Source organism: Equus caballus, chromosome 10, assembly GCF_041296265.1.
Source record: "Equus caballus isolate H_3958 breed thoroughbred chromosome 10, TB-T2T, whole genome shotgun sequence".
Lineage (NCBI taxonomy): Eukaryota > Metazoa > Chordata > Mammalia > Perissodactyla > Equidae > Equus > Equus caballus.
Genome location: NC_091693.1, coordinates 12,524,508 through 12,545,822, shown reverse-complemented (window position 1 = coordinate 12,545,822; position 21,315 = coordinate 12,524,508).

Here is a 21,315-nt window from a genome sequence, read left to right as displayed (position 1 = left end):
TGTGGGTTTCCTCATCCATTTAACAGTGTTTATTAAGCATATGTTACTGGGTGCAGACAGGAATAGCTAGATGTCTGGCATGGCTCACATATCATCCTGGTAGACATTGTGACTGGAGTGGAGGCTTCTGTTCTGAGACCCTCCTGGGCACATGAAAGGAACCTGGTGTCCTCATCTCTCATCAGGGATTAACCCTGCTGGCCTGCACCTTGGTTCCACCTCCTGCTTTCACTGCAGGTTCCTTGTCAAATCTCCATCTCCCATCCTGTCACTGCCTGAGGCATCAGTACTGCCTCCCTGGCACCAGGGTCTCAAAGCTCTCAGTGCCAAGCTGACCAAAGCCTCCTGTCATTGGCAAGGACCAGATGATGGGATCAAGTTATCTTGTGGGAAAGCTCACCCGGCCATGGGGACTGCCACCTTCAGGAACTGGAGTGTCTGTCTGGTTACATCTTGGCAGGTGGTCACAGGGTCAGCATGCACCAAGGAGCTGCCCATGAGAGCTGAGCACAGAGTCAGCCTTTCCTGTAGGTATTTACTTTCCAGAACTTTCAGATGTTCTTGGAAGCAGCTGGAGGCAAAGAGAGAAGAGTTCTGGTGATGGTTGGGATGGAGACACAAAGAGAGCAAGGGGCTTTCTGGCTGTGGCCGCACACCTGCTCATCAGTGCCCCAGGGAAACAGGGACATCAGGGTACAAGGACAGTCTCGGGGCACCCCTGCTATCTTGAGGACCAGGGGAGCTTGAGCCTCCGCTTGTCCTGCTGCTGGTCTCAGGCAGTGGGATTTGGGAAGGGGCCCAGAAGCCACCTCTTCTTTTGTATTTGAGATTTAAAGCCAAAAGGGGAGTCATTTCTACCAGGTCCCAAAATTGTATATAGCCTGTTGACAGAAGGGCCCTCTTATATCATTGTGAAAATAATCCTAAAGCAATGGGATGCTCTTTTAAGGAAAAACAACTATTACCATTTTCTCAGTAACTGTGATATATGTCTTAATCTCTAGTTCATTGTTAACGTGACTTTTGAGGTTTACCTCTTATGGAAATGGTGAAAGCCGACAGGATCCATGTTTCAGCACAGGAATGTGGATTCTATGTGGACTCTCCTATGATTTTAAACTTTCATGCACTCCCATAGATCTTCTGTGAACACCAGTGCAATTTCTCTTTGTCCATTTCTACGGGTCATCCCTGTGGAGAGAGTCACAGTTTCCGCTAAGAGTTGGAACACATCTGGCTTCCTAAAAAATGTATCCAAGTTTTTCTGGGTAATGATGATGGCACTCAAATGGAGGAGTGTTCAGGGTAGGTGAAGGCGATCGATTTTGCAAACATTTCCTTCAAATTCAAGAACAGAAGACCCCTCTTGAAACTTTAACAATGTTGGGATGGATTATGACAGAAATAGAGGTAGGTAATTTAAGTATCAAATCCAAGATGGGCAGGAGATTCAGCCCCAAGTGTGCAGGCAGATGGGTGGATGCTGAGGACATTAAAAAGACCCTCTTCTCCCATAATGAGGGAACATGAAAGGCTCCAGAGAGGGGCCCTGGTTTGGGGGGCAAGATGCTGTCAGCACACAGGTGCTGGGAATGAGACTCTGACACTGGAAAGGCATCAACTAAGTCATTTTTGGGGTGTAAACTCACACATAAGGAATGATGCCAAAATATATAATTCTGGAAATAAAGAGAAACTCCTTTGACATAATTGTATTCTTATAAAGATATTTTTCCTAATGATAGAATGACTTTACATTCATTGCTAAGACTCCTTTTAAGAAGGTAAGAACATCAGACTAGACTGTCTAATGATATCGCACATAAATTTGTTATTGTGTATTTTTTCATCTCAATGTCTATAGTATTTCTCTCATTTAACTTTGCAGTAAAACTCAGTGGTGTCATTCTGACTTGTGGTGACACCCTTTGAAAAACCAGTCTTCCAGCTGGGGAGCTACAGGCAGACATAAGTTAATCACCCCTTAATATTCCTCCTTCTGAACCTGAACTTGCCCTTAGTCCAAAGTCTGAGGTCCGCTTGCCTGGCCCTTTTTTGCTCTTCTTTCAGCAGGAACTATCTACTAGCGGGCACTCACACTCCTCCTTGAGCTCCTGGGGACCTCTTCCAACACCTGAGCAAAATACAAGTGCTTTTCCTGCCACAATGCCCAGCCATCAAATGCTCTTTAGATTTGCTGTAAGTGATGCTTCTGGGACAGACATCAGGGACTCCAGGAGGAACCTCCCATTGGAGGAGGTGACAGCATGCACTGGTGACCTGGAACCACCCCCGGGGCCCAAGTCTTTGGGGAGGGGGATGGTTCCAGGCACAGTGGGCAGTGAAGGCTGGACAATCAGGGCCCAGATGCCCCTGCCTGGACATGGGCACTGGGGAAAATGACTTTGACCCTGTGATTCTGGAGGCCCTGTCACTTAGGGTCTGTGCACCTGGGCCTTGGCTGTGTTGCTGTGGAATACTCCAGACTGGGCCTTTTGCAATAGGAGATGGGTCCTTCCGGTTATTTCAAGAACCTTCCTACTGGGAGGAATCAGGAGGGATGTGTCATTCACTGTGGCACAGCTTCTCTCAGGGCCTGAGGGAACAAGTAGTGTCTTGGCTTTGCCATCAACTCCAGATCAGAACCCAAGACATGGGGAGTGTGAGGTCCTGCTCAACTGCACCTCTCAGGACACCATTGCTGGGCTGTCTGTGAGAACTCAGCCTCCCCTCCCCAATCCCTTCAGTGCAGGAAAGGGACTCCAGAGTCCCTTCATACAGTGTTGGACAATGAAGGAGCACAGGTGAGTTTGGGCAGGTGAATGTGAGGAGAGGCCGTTACTCCAGGGAGGAGAGTCAAATGGTGAGTAAAGAAGGGCACACAGCCCTCTGAAATGCTGCAACTGCATCATTTCCTCTGGAGAATCCAGGCTTTCCCTGCAAACACTTAAGAACTTCCCAGTTCAGTGCTTCTGACTGAGGCCCCTCATTTCTGTTCCCCAACCCAGTCCTAGATCAACTCTCTGTCCCTGTCACATTTGGGGAGTTCTGTTTGCCAGCCCAACTTCCATGATACCACCAGGTCTTCAGAACCGTCAGTGTTCCCCTGTTCCCACCAGTCTGGAGGCTGAGTCCTGCCTTCCTGGTCAGCTGAGGAACCAGGTTCTCAGGGTCCATCATCCTGATTATCAATCATCTGCCAGCAGGTGGCAGCAGAACAAAGGAGAGATGCGGAGACTATTGTGAACTACCCTGTGTGTCTGCAAGTGCACCTGTAGGGGAGGACTCAGGAAATAACTGAACTTCCTGCTAATTTAGATGTAGGTATTGTGTGCGCTGGGAACTTAATAGAGAATGTGTGTTTGCTTATTTTGTAGGACAGGCTTTTGAGTTTGGAATTATAGCTTTCCCTGAAGTCAAGGTCAACCTCAATCCCACCTATTTGAGGCACAGGCTGAAAATTCTGCAAATTTCACACTCTGGAGAAGGGCTGGTGTTGGGGCCAAGGCACTGGCAGCCTGGCCCTGGGACCCTCTGTAAGAGCAGCTGCTGCAGAGATATGTTCTCTGTTGGGAATAGTGTACCTTCCGCGCTGGTGCCCTCCTCACTCCTTGCAGCATCCTACTCCTCTGAGACATATCCCCCCACCCTCAGCCTCATTTCAGTCCTAAGGGCAGTCACTGAGCTGACTGTCCCAGGGACATTTTGTGGGTCACCACTCTCTTTGCCCTCCTCCTGAAGCCTGCCTTTTGCAGTCTAGGATCCGGTAGGTTCCTGATGGAATGTGTGTGTGTGTGTGTGTGCGCGCGCGCACGCGCATGCGATTGCATGTGTGTGATGGGCCCCTGCACCCACATGAAATCTCAAGGTGAGGGAATTTGAGAATCATTTAACAAACATTTATTTTAAATGTAAGAATTTGTGGTTAGTATTTCAACATCTAATAAACGAGGACTTCTACATCTAATAAATGTCATAGGTTGGATCACTCTTCTTAATCTTCCTGTCTTCCAGATGTTAGAATGACACATCCATGCCCTTTACCTGTACCTTGAAGTTCCTCCCGCTAGAAGGAGAGCATATCCCCACAACAGTACCAATATCTCAGACTTCACCATAAGAACACGGAGTCCAGGGACCTCCATTCTCAAAAAGCACCCCAGATAATTCTCAAGAACAACTGAGAATATGAGGAATATTTCCCTAAATAGTATGATTCAGAGATTCCACCAGTAGGGCAGATCATTGCCATATTGTAGGTTATAGAGATTAGCAAATTGTGCCTCGTTATCCTAATCTATAAAACTAAATCAAAATACCCAAGCAAGTATGTAATCAATTATATAGAAGTACCTGGAATCTTAGGAGATAAAAATGTTACCTGAGGCTCTGAAAAAATAGCAGAAAGGGATCATAGTTAAGCTACTATTCTCCGTTGTCCCATGCTGAGGACTTCAGACAAGCATGAATCACAGACTCCACCACTGTTTAGGGCAGAGAGATCAAGAGTTCACCTGTGTTTTGGACTAAAGTTAGGACTAAGTCCCTAAAGCTGTTGGAAGGAAGACTGCAAATTATCCTAGCAGGACTGGCATGTGTAAATAGCTACACAAAAGGTAGCCTTCCTGGAGAAAATGGTCAGGAGATTTTGATGTTCAAGACCTTACAGCATAATTAATGGAGAAGTGATCTTGTCCAAGGAATGAAAGAATCTGGAGACCCACCCTCCCTGTTCACACCCACACCCACACCCACATCCCTTAAAAACTGAGAGCAGCCAGTGTGCCTGAAGCCTGGGGGCCAGATCATGCAAGGCCTTGGGGGCAACATGAAGGAGTCTGTGCTTTGCTCTAAGTGTTGTCAGAAGCACTGAAGAGTTTATTTGTTGTTTGACTGATCTTTTTTTCCCTAGGAGTGAGGGGTCTTTATTCACAGCCCTCAGAAGGAACCAACCCTGTGGACATCCTGATCTCAGACTTCTAGCCTCCAGGACTGTTAGAAAATAAATTTCTGTTTGTTCTAAGCCACCTGGTTTGTGGGACTCTGTTATGGCAGCTGTAGCAAATTATTACAAACTATTAACTACTCTTAAAAGGTAAAAGTAAATACATAACTTTTATTTTATTTAATCCAAAATAGTATAATTTCAATATGTAATCAATATAAAATTATATATGAGATAGTTTATAGGTTTTTTTTCATTCTAAATCTATGAAATCTGACGTGTGCTTTATACTTACAGCAATTGGCAACTTGAACTTGCCCCATTTCATGTGCTCAGTAGACACAGGTGGGCAGTGGCTCCTGCCTTGGACAGTGATGATTTGCAGGGTTACCTGTCAGCACTCTCAGCTGCAGGTTCTCACCTACACATGCATCTTGGGAGGATTGTCTCTCCATCATGCAAAGCTGTTCTGGCTCCAATTGGAATAAAGCATCTGCTTTAAAGTGTTAATCTCTGAGAATGGGGAAAGCCATAAGGGCTTGGAAAAAATATGCAGAAGACAAAATTACCCCCTAATTTAGTATTAGCCCTACATGGTCTTTGAAATCTCTCAAAGACAGAGAAGATAAGGCTTTGGAAGGAACCCAGTGCAACTACCCCTTTACAACTTTAAAAATCAAAGTCTTTTACCCAAGTGTGAAAAAGAATGTCTCTTTTTTTCTCTGTTGGGTAGGGTTTCAGACACTCTGGTACCTGAATTTTAGACCCAAACTTTATGAGCTTGGGTTTTTGTGAGCTTTATGGGCACTTCCAGAACCCCACAGCCTCTGACACCTGAGGAGATAAAGACTCGGTACAATGGGCTGCATGAGAATTTGGAACATTGCCCTGAGCTACTGAGAGAAGGTTCTTGCAGTTCTGTACCATTATGTCTCTATACAATTTCTCTGACAGGGGTTCTGGAGCTACATCCATGGCCACATCCTTGAGGGCCACTGGTCCCTACAATTATAACCACATTCCTCAGTCACCTATCATCAACTCCTCTGTCTCTGGGATGAAGTACATAAGCACCGAGAATAGAGGCGTGACCTGAAAGAAAATGTGTTGGTCATTTCCTTCTGGATAAAGATTTTTGGGAAAATAGTATTTCTCATGTGCCTTTGGTTTAAAAAAAAAACAAAGGAGTCTGTGCCTGTTGCTTTAAAATCTCAGGAGGAACAATACCCTGATTGTGCTCAGTTGTATTAAAACAATGTTTTGTATGTACTGATGTGGTCCTTTTGTTTTAAACTCGTGAGCATGCATTTTACAATAACTAGAACATTCTCTTACACAACCCCAATAAGCCCATCAATAAAATAATACAATTCAATCCAAAGACTCCTTTCAAATTTTACAAATTATTCAAATAATATTTCCATAGGAAAAATTAAACAAAATGAAACTAAACTAAAAAAAACAAATTCCTTTTTCTCTCTTTCTTTACTGTCCCAGGATCAGGTCCAGGCTGGCATCCTGCATTTAGGTGTCAGGTCTCTGGATCCCATTCTGTTTTTGTTTCATGACGTTGACTTTTTTGAAGAGCTCCCAGCTGAAATTTTGCTGAACATCACTCAGTTTGAGTGTGTCCATTATTTCCACATGAAGAGAATCAGTTTATGTATTTTGAGCAGAAATATCACTGAAGTAATGCTGCATTTTCTCTATCAAGAAGCATGTGAAAGTTATTTATCCCTTATCATTTCGTTGAGATATTATCTGCCAAGTCTCTGCACCATAAGCGTAATTAATGTTTTCCTTACTTAGTACTCAATAAAAATAAAGCATTACCATGTATTTTGGGGGAGATATTTGGAGACTGTGTCATGTGAGCCTCCCTTCCTCAGACTTTCAACCAACGGAGCAACATCCATCAATATTGTCACATTAACCAGTTACCACCATGATGACTCTCAGGTGGTGATTCTCAAATGATGCCATTTCCTCTGTATTTACTAGTTGACATTTCACTGTAGAGTCCAGCTTTCTCTTTGCTTTGTTTGTTTGTCTATATCTATAAAAGTTTACTGATTAAAAAAGCAGTCTGTCCTGTCACTTTACATATATAAGGAATGCTTGGATTTTATTGGTCTTAAATTTTTACCTGTGTCAACTTGGCCCTGCTGCTTAAAAATAAGAGAAATGGACACCAACCCACCCTGTTTGTTTAAATTTATCATCAATTTCCCACATGTAGTCATTGGCTTAAAAAATGAAAATGTTCCAATCTTGCACAGATGACTTCACAAGTTTTAAGTGTCTAAATAAGACTCTATATGTTTCATGAGTTATTGAGAGCTTAAGAGAAAGGCTTCCTTTTCTCCAGAAAATAGAACATTCAATTAGAAGCATCACTTCAAACACAACCTGTAATCCTCCTTCACCAGTTCCTTCAGTGCTGTGGAATCTCTTCTGGTTCCACTCCATCTTGGGTGAGCAGTCTCATGTCCACATCTGAAATATTGACCTGGTCACTGGGAGGATCTCAAAGTCACGGAAGGGGTGCCATCAGAAGCCTGTGCCCATGAGAACCTAGCAAAGCCCTTGCCCAGCGGCATCTCAGATGGCCCTCTTTGGTGGAAGATGGGGCCCTCTGGCCTGTAGCTGACTGCTTTCAGAGATATCACAGTAAAGCAAAAAACTATCAAGATGCTTGAATTGGATGTAATTTATCACTGAAAATTTTCAAAGTGAAAAATCTGATGGTGGTTCATTACCAAAATAATGCAACTGACAGGGAAACATGGTTAAGTGGCATACAAAAGAGTAAACCATTTGAAGAGTCAACATTGGAAGGAAAATGATGTAAAGACTTAATCTTTTCAAAGGTGAGAAGACTTGGTTTCTTAAAAATCAAAGATATTGTAAGGTCAGCATAGAGCACAGAGAACTATTCTGACAAGACTCAATCTCATCCTCTAGGCAGATTAAAGAGAAGGCAGAGGAAACTTTTTAAAACCTCTTGTTAAGAGCTAACCAGTAAACAGGAAAATTTATTCCTCTTAACAGAGAAAAACAAATTCTATCTCAATATCAGTACAATATTAGTCACTAAATTCCCTTTAGGAAAATTATTTTGCATAAACCCATCAAATCTGGGCCAGCTATGACCAGGACAAACAAAATCCACTGTCTTTGAACCTTTGCCACCATCTATATCCATTCAGGTTTTGTCCTACACTCTCCTCCTCCTCATTCTGGAATAATCCACCATTTCATGTAGGACCAAACTACTCTCTTTTTTCTTAACAAAATCTCATCTTGCATATTTCCCATCCTGTATTGTGCTCTGTCGTATTTTCTCCTACTAGAGTCTCATTTACATGAATGGATTATAATCTTAACCACAGAAACATGCATTTCACAGAGAAAATGAGGAGGTGGATTATTGTGAACTGTCTGTCATGCCCCAACATTTTGCAGCAGAGCATATGTATACACATTTCACATATGGTTATAACCACAGAAGTGCTTCTAGTGACACTGTCAATGTGACAGAATCAACACATTCAATAGCACATGCAAGCTTATGTATACCTTGAAAATTATGGTTGGTAATTATTTCAGTATGTTAACTTACTTATGATCTAGGTATTTAATGAATATCCAATAATTAATTTAGCATAGCATAATGTTTGAAGTAACAGAAAGATACTGAAAATTATCTTCAAAGTGGCATACTACAAATATATAATTAATGTTGAAATAAAGTTTCATCAGAATAAATTTACTTTCATTAATGTATGGGCATGTTAGAAATATTCAATTATTTTGCTCTAGAGCCCTCAACTAGACCTCCCTGAAGGGTGTTTATTTTTTTTTCTCCCCAATACATGGGCCCAGTACATAGTTGTACATCCTAGTTGTGAGTCATTCTAGTTCTTCTATGTGGGATGCCACCACAGAATGGCTTGACGAACAGTGCATACGTCCATGACTAGCATCTGAAATGATGAACCTCAGGTTGCCAAAGCGGAGCACGTGAATTTAACCACTCAGCTACAGGGCCAGCCCACAAGGGATTTTATAATCTAACTTAGTAACACCACTTGAAGGTGGGAAAATATTATATATACATACCTTCATAAACACGCAGATAGACAAGAAGAGAGAGCCTTTGCCTTCAATTCTAAAACTTCAACTACTGGTTTGTAAGAAAGAGGGGTGCCTCTCCTTGGTCCGTATGGACACTCTTACCAGGACTGTGTTTCTGGCAGATGGGGCAAGTTGAAGTCACCTGCATAGTATGATATCTGAAGGGTTCCCACCAATATTTGAGCAGGAGGCCCTTTCACATACCCTTTGCAGTGATGAAATTTCAGGCTAGGGTCCTGGGAGAGACCTGCGGCCATCTGGGTGTCCCCAAAGCACATTTAAGTGGATAAAACATCCAGCCTGTTTCCAATGAGCTGTTTAGCTTCAGGTCAGCTCTTGGGGTCCTTTAGTCCCTTGAGAGCCCACTTTAGGGAAGGAGGCCTGAAGTGCCAGTGACCACAATGCATTGATGGGTAGGAGTAGGAAGGGAAAGGATTGGGAGGGATGGATAGAGGGAGAGGGGAGTGGAGGAGGGACAGGTGTTGAGGAGAACAGATTAAAGGATCTAAGGAAGCTGACAGGAAGGCCCAAGGTATAAAAAAGGAGGAAGGAGGAACAGGGAGTGCCTCAGTCCATTTAGGCTGCTGTAATAAAATACCATGGACTGTGGTGGCTTAAACAACAAAATTTACTTGTCATAGCTCTGGAGACTGGGAAGTCCAAGATAAAGGCACTGGATGATTCAATGTCTGGTGAGAATATTCTTCCTAGTCCAAGAGGACACACATGGAGGAAACAGTGAGAGAGATGTCTGGGGTCTCTTTATAAGGGCACTAATGTTCACAAGGGCTCCACTGATATCACGTATCACCTCTCAGAGTCTCCACCTCCTAATACCATCACGTTGTTGATTAGAATTTCAACATACAAATTTTGGGGGAACGCAAACATTCATTCCATGACAGGGAGTGAAGGGAAGAGAGATCTTGGAAGTTCCCAAGTTGCTTAGAGCGGCCATTAAAATTCCCAATTGTCTTTAGGAAAAAATGTGCCTTTTTCTGAAGATATTGCACTGAATTGATGCCATCCTGGTGAAGAACATATTCAGCAGGAGAAGAGGAAGGAGAATGAGAGTTGCCGATGATAAGGACCAATGATTAAGCCAAAAAGGGGGAAAAGATTTTCCAGGAACCAGGAAAGAATCCCCTTGACTAATTTCCTCACATAATCCCCAGGTCCAAGAGGTGAGGGATGCCAGGAAATGGATCCAGAGCAGCTGCCCCTCAGAAAACCCACCACGTTAGCACCCAACCAGACAGATGGCACTCTGAGACTCTCTGAATGTGGAAAGCCAACAATACTGTCTGGATTCACAGTAAAGGATGAGATTTCTTAACGTGATATTTGAAAGTCACACCAAGCCCTGGGCACCGCTCTCCTCCTGCTCCATGCTGAACTGGCCCTCCCTGCACTGGTGAAAAGGATCTTTCCTTTCCCCTGGAATCTCTGCAGCTTGCGTCTCTCTAAGCCCCAGCATCTCCTGCAGCCCATGGACGGAGAGGTTTTCTCCCCAGGCCCTGCTCTCCAGGTGCACAAGGGGCCTGGATTAACACTCAGTTAATCTGACTAGTGACTGAACCGTTCATCTGAGTGTCCCTCTGAGAGTCAGTCCACTCCTGCTGGGCCCAGGGACCTCCCTTCTTTTAGTGCTGGGCACGTGGCACAGATTCATTGGCCGGGAGCACTTCCTTTGTGTGTGGAGCAGGACGTGAGTCACACCCGTGTCTCCATTACTGCTCTCAAAGACAGTCAGGTTCTGCTGTGTCCTCCTCGATTCTGTATTTGTCCGGTGGTTTCCCTTTGTCACAGGGTCATTTACATTAGCTACATTTTCTTACTTTCTGTACTCTTGATGCTTATAAACAAAAAGGAAGAAATAAAAGTTAGCTTCCCAGGGGCATACGCTCTTCTAAAACATTTGGTTTAAGAAAAAAAAAGCAGCTGGGGGCAGGCCTGGTGACTGAGTGGTGAAGTTCTCGCGAGCTCTCCTTTGGTGGCCCTGGGTTTCTCTGGCTTGGATCCTGGGCGTGGCCACGGGAAAGGCTCATCAGGCCTTGCTGAGGCAGCGTCCCACACAGCACAACCAGAGGTTTTCACAGCTAAGATGGGCGACTACATACTGGGGGGACTTCGGGGAGAAGAAGGAAAAACAAAAACGAAAAGAAGATTGGCAACAGATGTTAGCTCAGGTGCCAATCTTTCAAATTTTTTTTAAGATAAAGGGCTGTTGGGGAGGGAAGAAGTGAGGATCCTACAGACAGAGCGCCAGCCCTTCCTCCACCCCCTCCGCCTCTAATCTGCTGGAGACAGAATCAGTCACAACCAAAACCTCTGCTTGAAGCTGCAAAAGGCCGAAGGCACAACAAAACAAAACAATACAAAGGAAAAAGAACACAGAAGAAGAAAAAAAAACACCTAGATACAGGGGGAGAAAAGAACCTTACTAAACAACGTATACATTTAAATTTTAATGTAAATAGATCATTTGTGTGTAAGTATATATGACCTACAACTAAGTGAAAACAAAATCTCCTAATGGGATTAAATTGAAAGCCCAATATTTCTATTCTAGATTCACATATGAATGAATTCCTAGAACACACAGTTAGAAAAGGGCGCCGACGGGCTTTTGTCCCTACAACCTAGGTTCTAAATTCATGGGAGCATTTGCCAAAATGCACCAACGGACAAAATTTCCTGGATTTAATCAATACTGGAGCTCAGATTACAGTGCTCCCTGGGGACCTCGCCCAATGTAAGCACTGTGCCTCCCATAATTTTCCAAAGGTAGCCACATACAATACAGAGGAATAAAAGGTATGTCTCCTCTACCTGTAGCCTAGCCTAAATTTCCCACAGTCACAATACCCGTGGTCCTAAAATACCCCCTATTGGGCTTAGACCTTCTGACACACGGAATATGAAAATTAAAGCAAATGTTTGGTGCTTAGAAATTACTTGGATGAAAAGGGACCCACGAACCCTCCAGGTTAAAGTAGTTAAGATGGCACAATGTGAACGAAAACAGGCCCTCAAGGAGAAAAATTGATGTGACTGCTTCATTACAAAATGGGTGATTCTCTCCACTCCTTCTCCCTTTGACAGCCTAATCTCGCCTGCTGTTAAATCTGGAAAAAACAACGAGTGCCTCATGGTGGATGACTACAACCTTAACATTGTGATTGCGTCCACAGGGCCCCAGAACCAATAGCCAATATGATGGAAATGACTGATTCTACTCAATCCACAACCAGCGAATATTTTGCTCTTATAGATTAGGTGAAGGTGTTCTGCTCAGTGCCTGTGTCACAGCCTCTCAACTGCACACTGCGTCCACCTCCAAAGGAACACAAGACACCTTCTCCAGACTCCCCAGGGGGCACGTCCGTGATGAGCCATCCACGCTATCTATGCAGACAAGACCTTAACTGCATCCACCTTCCTCCTCCAGGAGCACAGGTCCGATGTCACACGACGAAACCCTCCTCCAAGAAGATTCATTTGACACATTTCCTTTCTTAAGGACACCTAGGGGGCCGGCACCGTGGCCGAGTGGTTAAGTTCACACGTTCCACCTCAGGAGCCTGGGGTTTCACCAGTTCGGATTCTGGGCACGGACACGGCACTGCTCATCAGGCTGTCTGAGGTGGTGTCCCACCTAGCCCAACCAGAGCCGCTTTCAACTAGAATATACAGCCATGTCCTAGGGGCTTTGGCGGAGAAGAAAAGAAAAAGAAAGCCGGTTGGCAACAGATGTTAGATGTTGGCTCAGGTGCCAAGCTTAAAAAAAAAAAAAGAAAAAAAAGACAGATAAGCCCAACATCTTTGAGTCCTTTTTGGGTTCTCATGGCAACATTCTTCATTTACAAATTTTACTTCCCAACTAAGATCGACAGGCAATCCCGTTAGTGCCATCAGAGACTCCTGCTTGCTTGGGTCTTAGGCATTTGATGATGTTTCTGAGTCACTGCTTAGCCCTTCATCTTGGTGTCCTGCTTGCTCCCCGACCGAATGTCCAGCCTACAGTCAGATGCCTGAAGGGAATCGGGTGGAGGTGCCCGCTTGTCCTGTTCTAAAAGTTAAGAGAGATCACTGCTCACCCCAGGGGACGCCTACTCCCCAGGGCCTTTTTCTGCCTCTAGAAATCGCCGTGATCGTCTCTCCCAAGTCTCCCTAAAATCACGCCGAATAGGCAACGGTCCCACTACACATTGTTTGTGTTGTCTTCGGTTCCGAACTGGTCTATCTGGCATCCATTCATCCCAGGGCCGATTGACTCTCTTTTCTCACTTTCCGTATCCTTGAAGCTGTGCCATTTGGGAGCCCTTCAGATCCCGGGAGACACTGCCTCTCCCAGGACAAGCCAATTCCTAAAGACAGTAAACAGCTGACTCGGGGGCAGGCCTCCTGCATGCTAGAGAACTACCTCCTTATCCTTTTTTGTATTTATAAAACTTTATTGTCTCAATTGTCTAAAATGAATGTCTCTTTCTTTGATCATTACAAAAATCAAATGTTATTTTCCCAGCTTGATTGAAATACGCCTACCTCCTTTTCCAGCTCTCCCACACCAAACTCGTATTTCTCCTGCCCTTCACCGTGCCAGGGTTGGGTGCCAGGCAACGAGAGCCCACCCTTAGAACTCCAAGCCTCCGGGATGATTCAAATCAGACAATATTAAACTGTTTGCTCGGCCCCGCCATAAAGCTTTCACCGGAAACCACAAGAAAGGCTCCGCCTTAGGCCCTCCCCTCTCAAGGATCTTCCAGAACCTTCTCCAAACCCAGTGCTTCCCCTGAGTCCCTGCGTAGTGTGCGGTGCCTCTCCCGTCCCGGGGAATAGTGAGTAAGTTTAAACTTTTTTGTTTTTTGTTTTTTAACACCATCGGCCTCTCTGTTTGCCACTCTGTCACCTTTACAAATTAAGACCAGGAACCCGGTCTAAAGCCATAGCCGAGACTGAAGGAGATAGTCATTATGTATTCCATGGATGCGATCATTTCGTTTGTAAAAGGCGTGTCTATGGAACTTCTGGCGCATTTCATGGTGACGACTCTCACGAATAACATGATGCTATTTTTACCTGTGGGATTGATAACGTATCTAATGCAGTTACCGACGTTCCTGAAATCAATGTGCATGTCCACAACTGAGCATCTTTTTGTGTGTGGAATGAGAAAGCTTGCGGCTGCTATTGAAAACCTGTTTGTGGCTAACCCTGTAAAAATCCCCACATATTTCTCTAAGAAGAAGAAGCTTCATGAACCCAAATATGAAAATGTGGTTTAAGGAAAAATTCTAAACGGACGCCAAGTTTACTCCTTCTTGACCATAACGGAAATTATCAGTTGAATTAGGATCGAGAATGGAAAGCATCCGGAATTGGAAAATATCGCCTATCGACGAGATTTCCTTTCCAATTGCTTTCCACAATTATATACATTTCACGTTTAATCATTATATACAAAGAATACGGTAAAAATTACATAATTGTCTCGTTCGTTGCTTCCATCGTTTTGTCAGATCTGCTTTTTGGACTAAGAAGGAGGATTTGAAAGCGCATAAAATAAAGCATTATTAAATGGTACGTGGTCTACGGCCTGTTTGTGGGGAGGTCTGTCTGGGGTCCAGCCCAGGGTCTCTGGCCTGGACCCTCAAGTGGGGCTGGTCAACAGGATGCAGCCCCGGATGGGGGTGGGGAGGCGACCTGTCTGGAGACGGGCGCAGCCTGTCCAGGGACTTGAAGCTGGTTTGGGTCCAGAGAATGGAGGAGGGGAGGCCCACAGGCTAAAACCATGGAGCGCAGAGTCCTGAGCGGCTTTGAGAATCTCCTGTCTCACTGGGAGAATCTCCTATCTCGGGGGGGAAACTCTCCAGGGAGGCTGAGTCCATACTGCGGGTGGTCTGAGGGGCAATTCCTGACCTGAGGGAGGTGTCGGAATTGTACCAGAGTAGAAATGGTCACCTGGAGGATAAAGCGGGGGAATGAAAGTTCACAGAGGAACCTTCCAGAGGCTTCCTGATGTGATCGGTTTGCTCAATGGGACCCGGCGGCTCCAGGTCCATCCCTTCAAATATTGTGGCCACCTTCTCAGGGGGCTGGAAGAGCTGAGGCCACACGCCCCTTCTGGTAAAAAGTCCAGAACTGGACTGACCTATGAATGTTCCTCTGAAGGCACAATTTTGGAATCCCAGTGGGTTTAACACAACACCAAACCTTTGGGGAAGACGGTGTCATCGACAAGCGTGTTCATTGGACAATTTACACAGCTCATTCTACTGCAGAGTTCCTTCCATATAGGAAGAGATAAAACTGTGCTAATAGCTGAGCACTGGGTAGGTATCACTCCCACGACATCCCTCCGGTTATCCGGGCTCCAGCATCCCCACACTCACCCTTTCCCGCTCCCTTGGGTTCAGCCTGTGCCAAGGACATGCTACCCTCTACCCCCACCCACCTGGACCCTAACACTCCATTTCCCTTCCTTCCCTCCTCCCAGGCTGCTCCTCGGCCTCTACTCAGTGCCTCCCTCTTGTGCACTTACACCTTGCAGCCTCCTGAGAAGAGATCTTGGGGGACCAGGGAGGCACAATTTGGCCTTTGAAAGGCACCCCCGGTGAGGCTTCAACTGCCCCACTCAGACCCCACGCAGGCAACGAACTGCACTGTCCCATCCTGGTCGGAGCTGGAGCCTGGAGAATCCTGGCCCTCATTCTGGAAATCGCAATCCCTGACTCTAGCTCCCTCTTCCCTCAGCTCACCCCTCAGAACCACCTTCCTCCGGGCTGAAGTTCATTCTGAACCTTCTTCTGATCTGAAACGTCTGCTCAGACTCCCACCTTCCCTGCACTCGCCTCCTGGCCTCTGTTCCACCCTTCGCCCCACCCATGGTCCCCACGCCTTTCCATCTTCCTTGCTGCCCATGCTCCGGTCCCCAGTGGATTCTACTCTCCCTCTGCCCAGGGCCGCTCTCCCAAGGCCCCCACTGGGCCCTTGCCCTGGCACCATCCCTCTCATGAAACACGAGCTGCTGTGCCCCTAGAGCTATGTGTCTGCCTGTCCCTCGTCTACTTCTTTCCACGGACACACTCTCCTCTCTCTGCGTTCTTGGCGTTTTCCCTTTTTTGCGTCCTTCGCACCGCTCACCATGCCGTGGATCCCCCAAAGGAAGTGTTTGTTCCCACTGCGAAAGGCAGTCATCTGAGCCTTCAGATAGCTTATTTTTTCCTCCACACCCCATCCCTTCTCTCAAGACCACAGCCAAATCTGGAAGAATGTCTGCCTCATCTTCACCCCCTCAGCTCCAGTGACTCTCCCCCGACCTGGAATCCTCAGCTTCTCCTTGAAGACTCACTCCCCTTTCCCGGTCCTCCGTTTTCTTTACCCTCAACCGGGAACACACCCTCTTCAATTCCACTCTTCCCTCCTACCTTGGTCTTCTTTTGTTTGTTTGTCTGAGGAAGATTAGCCCTCCCCCAACTGCTGCCAGGCCTCCTCTCTTTGCTGAGGAAGGCTGGCCCTGAGCTAACGTGCGTGCCCATCCTCCTCCACTTTATATGTGGGACACCTTCCACAGCATGGCTTTGGCCAAGCGGTGCCATGTCTGCACCCGGGATGGGAACCGGTGAACCCCGGGCCGCTGAGAAGCAGAACGTGCTCACTTCACCGCTGCGCCGCCCGGCCGGCCCCAGGAAGAGAGATCTTGGAAGTTCCCAGCTTGTTTACGGTGGCCATTAAAATGCCCAATTGTCTTTAGGAAAAAGATGTGCCTTTTTCTGAAGATATTGCACTGAATTGGTGCCCTCCTGGGGAAGGACGTATTCGGCAGGAGAAGAGGAAGGAGAACGACAGTTGCCCATGATAAGGACCAATGATTATACCGAAAAGGGGAAAAAGACTTTCCAGGAACCAGGAAAGAATCCCCTTGACGAATTTCCTCACACAATCCCCAGGCCCAAGAGGTGAGGGATGGCAGGAAATGGAACCAGAGCAGCTGCCCCTCCGAAAACCCACCACGTTAGCACCCAAACAGACAGATGGCACTCTGAGACTCTCTGAATGTGGAAAGCCAACGATAGTGTCTGGATTCACACTAAAGCATGAGATTTCTTAACGTGATTTTTGAAACTCACACCAAGCCCTGGGCACCGCTCTCCTCCTGCTCCATGCTGAACTGACCCTCCCTGCACTGGTGAAAAGGATCTTTCCTTTCCCCTGGGCTCTCTGCGGCTTGTGCCTCTCTCCTCCCAAGCATCTCCTGCAGCCCATGGACGGAGAGGTTTTCTCCCCAGGCCCTGCTCTCCAGGTGCACAAGGGGCCTGGATTAACACTCAGTTAATCTGACTAGTGACTGAACCGTTCATCTGAGTGTCCCTCTGAGAGTCAGTCCACTCCTGCTGGGCCCAGGGACCTCCCTTCTTTTAGTGCTGGGCACGTGGCACAGATTCATTGGCCGGGAGCACTTCCTTTGTGTGTGGAGCAGGACGTGAGTCACACCCGTGTCTCCATTACTGCTCTCAAAGACAGTCAGGTTCTGCTGTGTCCTCCTCGATTCTGTATTTGTCCGGTGGTTTCCATTTGTCACAGGGTCATTTACATTAGCTACAATTTCTTACTTTCTGTACTCTTGATGCTTATAAACAAAAAGGAAGAAATAAAAGTTAGCTTCCCAGGGGCATACGCTCTTCTAAAACATTTGGTTTAAGAAAAAAAAAGCAGCTGGGGGCAGGCCTGGTGACTGAGTGGTGAAGTTCTCGCGAGCTCTGCTTTGGTGGCCCTGGGTTTCTCTGGCTTGGATCCTGGGCGTGGCCACGGGAAAGGCTCATCAGGCCATGCTGAGGCAGCGTCCCACCCAGCACAACCAGAGGTGTTCACAGCTAAGATGGGCGACTACATACTGGGGGGACTTCGGGGAGAAGAAGGAAAAACAAAAACGAAAAGAAGATTGGCAACAGATGTTAGCTCAGGTGCCAATCTTTCAAATTTTTTTTAAGATAAAGGGCTGTTGGGGAGGGAAGAAGTGAGGATCCTACAGACAGAGCGCCAGCCCTTCCTCCACCCCCTCCGCCTCTAATCTGCTGGAGACAGAATCAGTCACAACCAAAACCTCTGCCTGAAGCTGCAAAAGGCCGAAGGCACAACAAAACAAAACAATACAAAGGAAAAAGAACACAGAAGAAGAAATAAAAAAACACCTAGATACAGGGGGAGAAAAGAACCTTACTAAACAACGTATACATTTAAATTTTAATGTAAATAGATCATTTGTGTGTATGTATATATGACCTACAACTAAGTGAAAACAAAATCTCATAATGGGATTAAATTGAAAGCCCAATATTTCTATTCTAGATTCACATATGAATGAATTTCTAGAACACACAGTTAGAAAAGGGCGCCGACGGGCTTTTGTCCCTACAACCTAGGTTCTAAATTCATGGGAGCATTTGCCAAAATGCACCAACGGACAAAATTTCCTGGATTTAATCAATACTGGAGCTCAGATTATAGTTCTCGCTGGGGACCTCGCCCAATATAAGCGTTGTGCCTCCCATAAGTTTCCAAAGGTAGCCACATACAATACAGAGGAATAAAAGTTATGTCTCCTCTACCTGTAGCCTAGTCTAAATTTCCCACAGTCACAATACCCGTGGTCCTAAAATACCCCCTATTGGGCTTAGACCTTCTGACACACGGAATATGAAAATTAAAGCAAATGTTTGGTGCTTAGAAATTACTTGGATGAAAAGGGACCCACGAACCCTCCAGGTTAAAGTAGTTAAGATGGCACAATGTGAACGAAAACAGGCCCTCAAGGAGAAAAATTGATGTGACTGCTTCATTACAAAATGGGTGATTCTCTCCACTCCTTCTCCCTTTGACAGCCTAATCTCGCCTGCTGTTAAATCTGGAAAAAACAACGAGTGCCTCATGGTGGATGACTACAACCTTAACATTGTGATTGCGTCCACAGGGCCCCAGAACCAATAGCCAATATGATGGAAATGACTGATTCTACTCAATCCACAACCAGCGAATATTTTGCTCTTATAGATTAGGTGAAGGTGTTCTGCTCAGTGCCTGTGTCACAGCCTCTCAACTGCACACTGCGTCCACCTCCAAAGGAACACAAGACACCTTCTCCAGACTCCCCAGGGGGCACGTCCGTGATGAGCCATCCACGCTATCTATGCAGACAAGATCTTAACTGCATCCACCTTCCTCCTCCAGGAGCACAGGTCCGATGTCACACGACGAAACCCTCCTCCAAGAAGATTCATTTGACACATTTCCTTTCTTAAGGACACCTAGGGGGCCGGCACCGTGGCCGAGTGGTTAAGTTCACACGTTCCACCTCAGGAGCCTGGGGTTTCACCAGTTCGGATTCTGGGCACGGACACGGCACTGCTCATCAGGCTGTCTGAGGTGGTGTCCCACCTAGCCCAACCAGAGCCGCTTTCAACTAGAATATACAGCCATGTCCTAGGGGCTTTGGCGGAGAAGAAAAGAAAAAGAAAGCCGGTTGGCAACAGATGTTAGATGTTGGCTCAGGTGCCAAGCTTAAAAAAAAAAAAAGAAAAAAAAGACAGATAAGCCCAACATCTTTGAGTCCTTTTTGGGTTCTCATGGCAACATTCTTCATTTACAAATTTTACTTCCCAACTAAGATCGACAGGCAATCCCGTTAGTGCCATCAGAGACTCCTGCTTGCTTGGGTCTTAGGCATTTGATGATGTTTCTGAGTCACTGCTTAGCCCTTCATCTTGGTGTCCTGCTTGCTCCCCGACCGAATGTCCAGCCTACAGTCAGATGCCTGAAGGGAATCGGGTGGAGGTGCCCGCTTGTCCTGTTCTAAAAGTTAAGAGAGATCACTGCTCACCCCAGGGGACGCCTACTCCCCAGGGCCTTTTTCTGCCTCTAGAAATCGCCGTGATCGTCTCTCCCAAGTCTCCCTAAAATCACGCCGAATAGGCAACGGTCCCACTACACATTGTTTGTGTTGTCTTCGGTTCCGAACTGGTCTATGTGGCATCCATTCATCCCAGGGCCGATTGACTCTCTTTTCTCACTTTCCGTATCCTTGAAGCTGTGCCATTTGGGAGCCCTTCAGATCCCGGGAGACACTGCCTCTCCCAGGACAAGCCAATTCCTAAAGACAGTAAACAGCTGACTCGGGGGCAGGCCTCCTGCATGCTAGAGAACTACCTCCTTATCCTTTTTTGTATTTATAAAACTTTATTGTCTCAATTGTCTAAAATGAATGTCTCTTTCTTTGATCATTACAAAAATCAAATGTTATTTTCCCAGCTTGATTGAAATACGCCTACCTCCTTTTCCAGCTCTCCCACACCAAACTCGTATTTCTCCTGCCCTTCACCGTGCCAGGGTTGGGTGCCAGGCAACGAGAGCCCACCCTTAGAACTCCAAGCCTCCGGGATGATTCAAATCAGACAATATTAAACTGTTTGCTCGGCCCCGCCATAAAGCTTTCACCGGAAACCACAAGAAAGGCTCCGCCTTAGGCCCTCCCCTCTCAAGGATCTTCCAGAACCTTCTCCAAACCCAGTGCTTCCCCTGAGTCCCTGCGTAGTGTGCGGTGCCTCTCCCGTCCCGGGGAATAGTGAGTAAGTTTAAACTTTTTTGTTTTTTGTTTTTTAACACCATCGGCCTCTCTGTTTGCCACTCTGTCACCGTTACAAATTAAGACCAGGAACCCGGTCTAAAGCCATAGCCGAGACTGAAGGAGATAGTCATTATGTATTCCATGGATGAGATCATTTCGTTTGTAAAAGGCGTGTCTATGAAATGTCTGGCGCATTTCATGGTGACGACTCTCACGAATAACATGATGCTATTTTTACCTGTGGGATTGATAACGTATCTAATGCAGTTACCGACGTTCCTGAAATCAATGTGCATATCCACAACTGAGCATCTTTTTGTGTGTGGAATGAGAAAGCTTGCGGCTGCTATTGAAAACCTGTTTGTGGCTAACCCTGTAAAAATCCCCACATATTTCTCTAAGAAGAAGAAGCTTCATGAACCCAAATATGAAAATGTGGTTTAAGGAAAAATTCTAAACGGACGCCAAGTTTACTCCTTCTTGACCATAACGGAAATTATCAATTGAATTAGGATCGAGAATGGAAAGCATCCGGAATTGGAAAATATCGCTTATCGACGAGATTTCCTTTCCAATTGCTTTCCACAATTATATACATTTCACGTTTAAT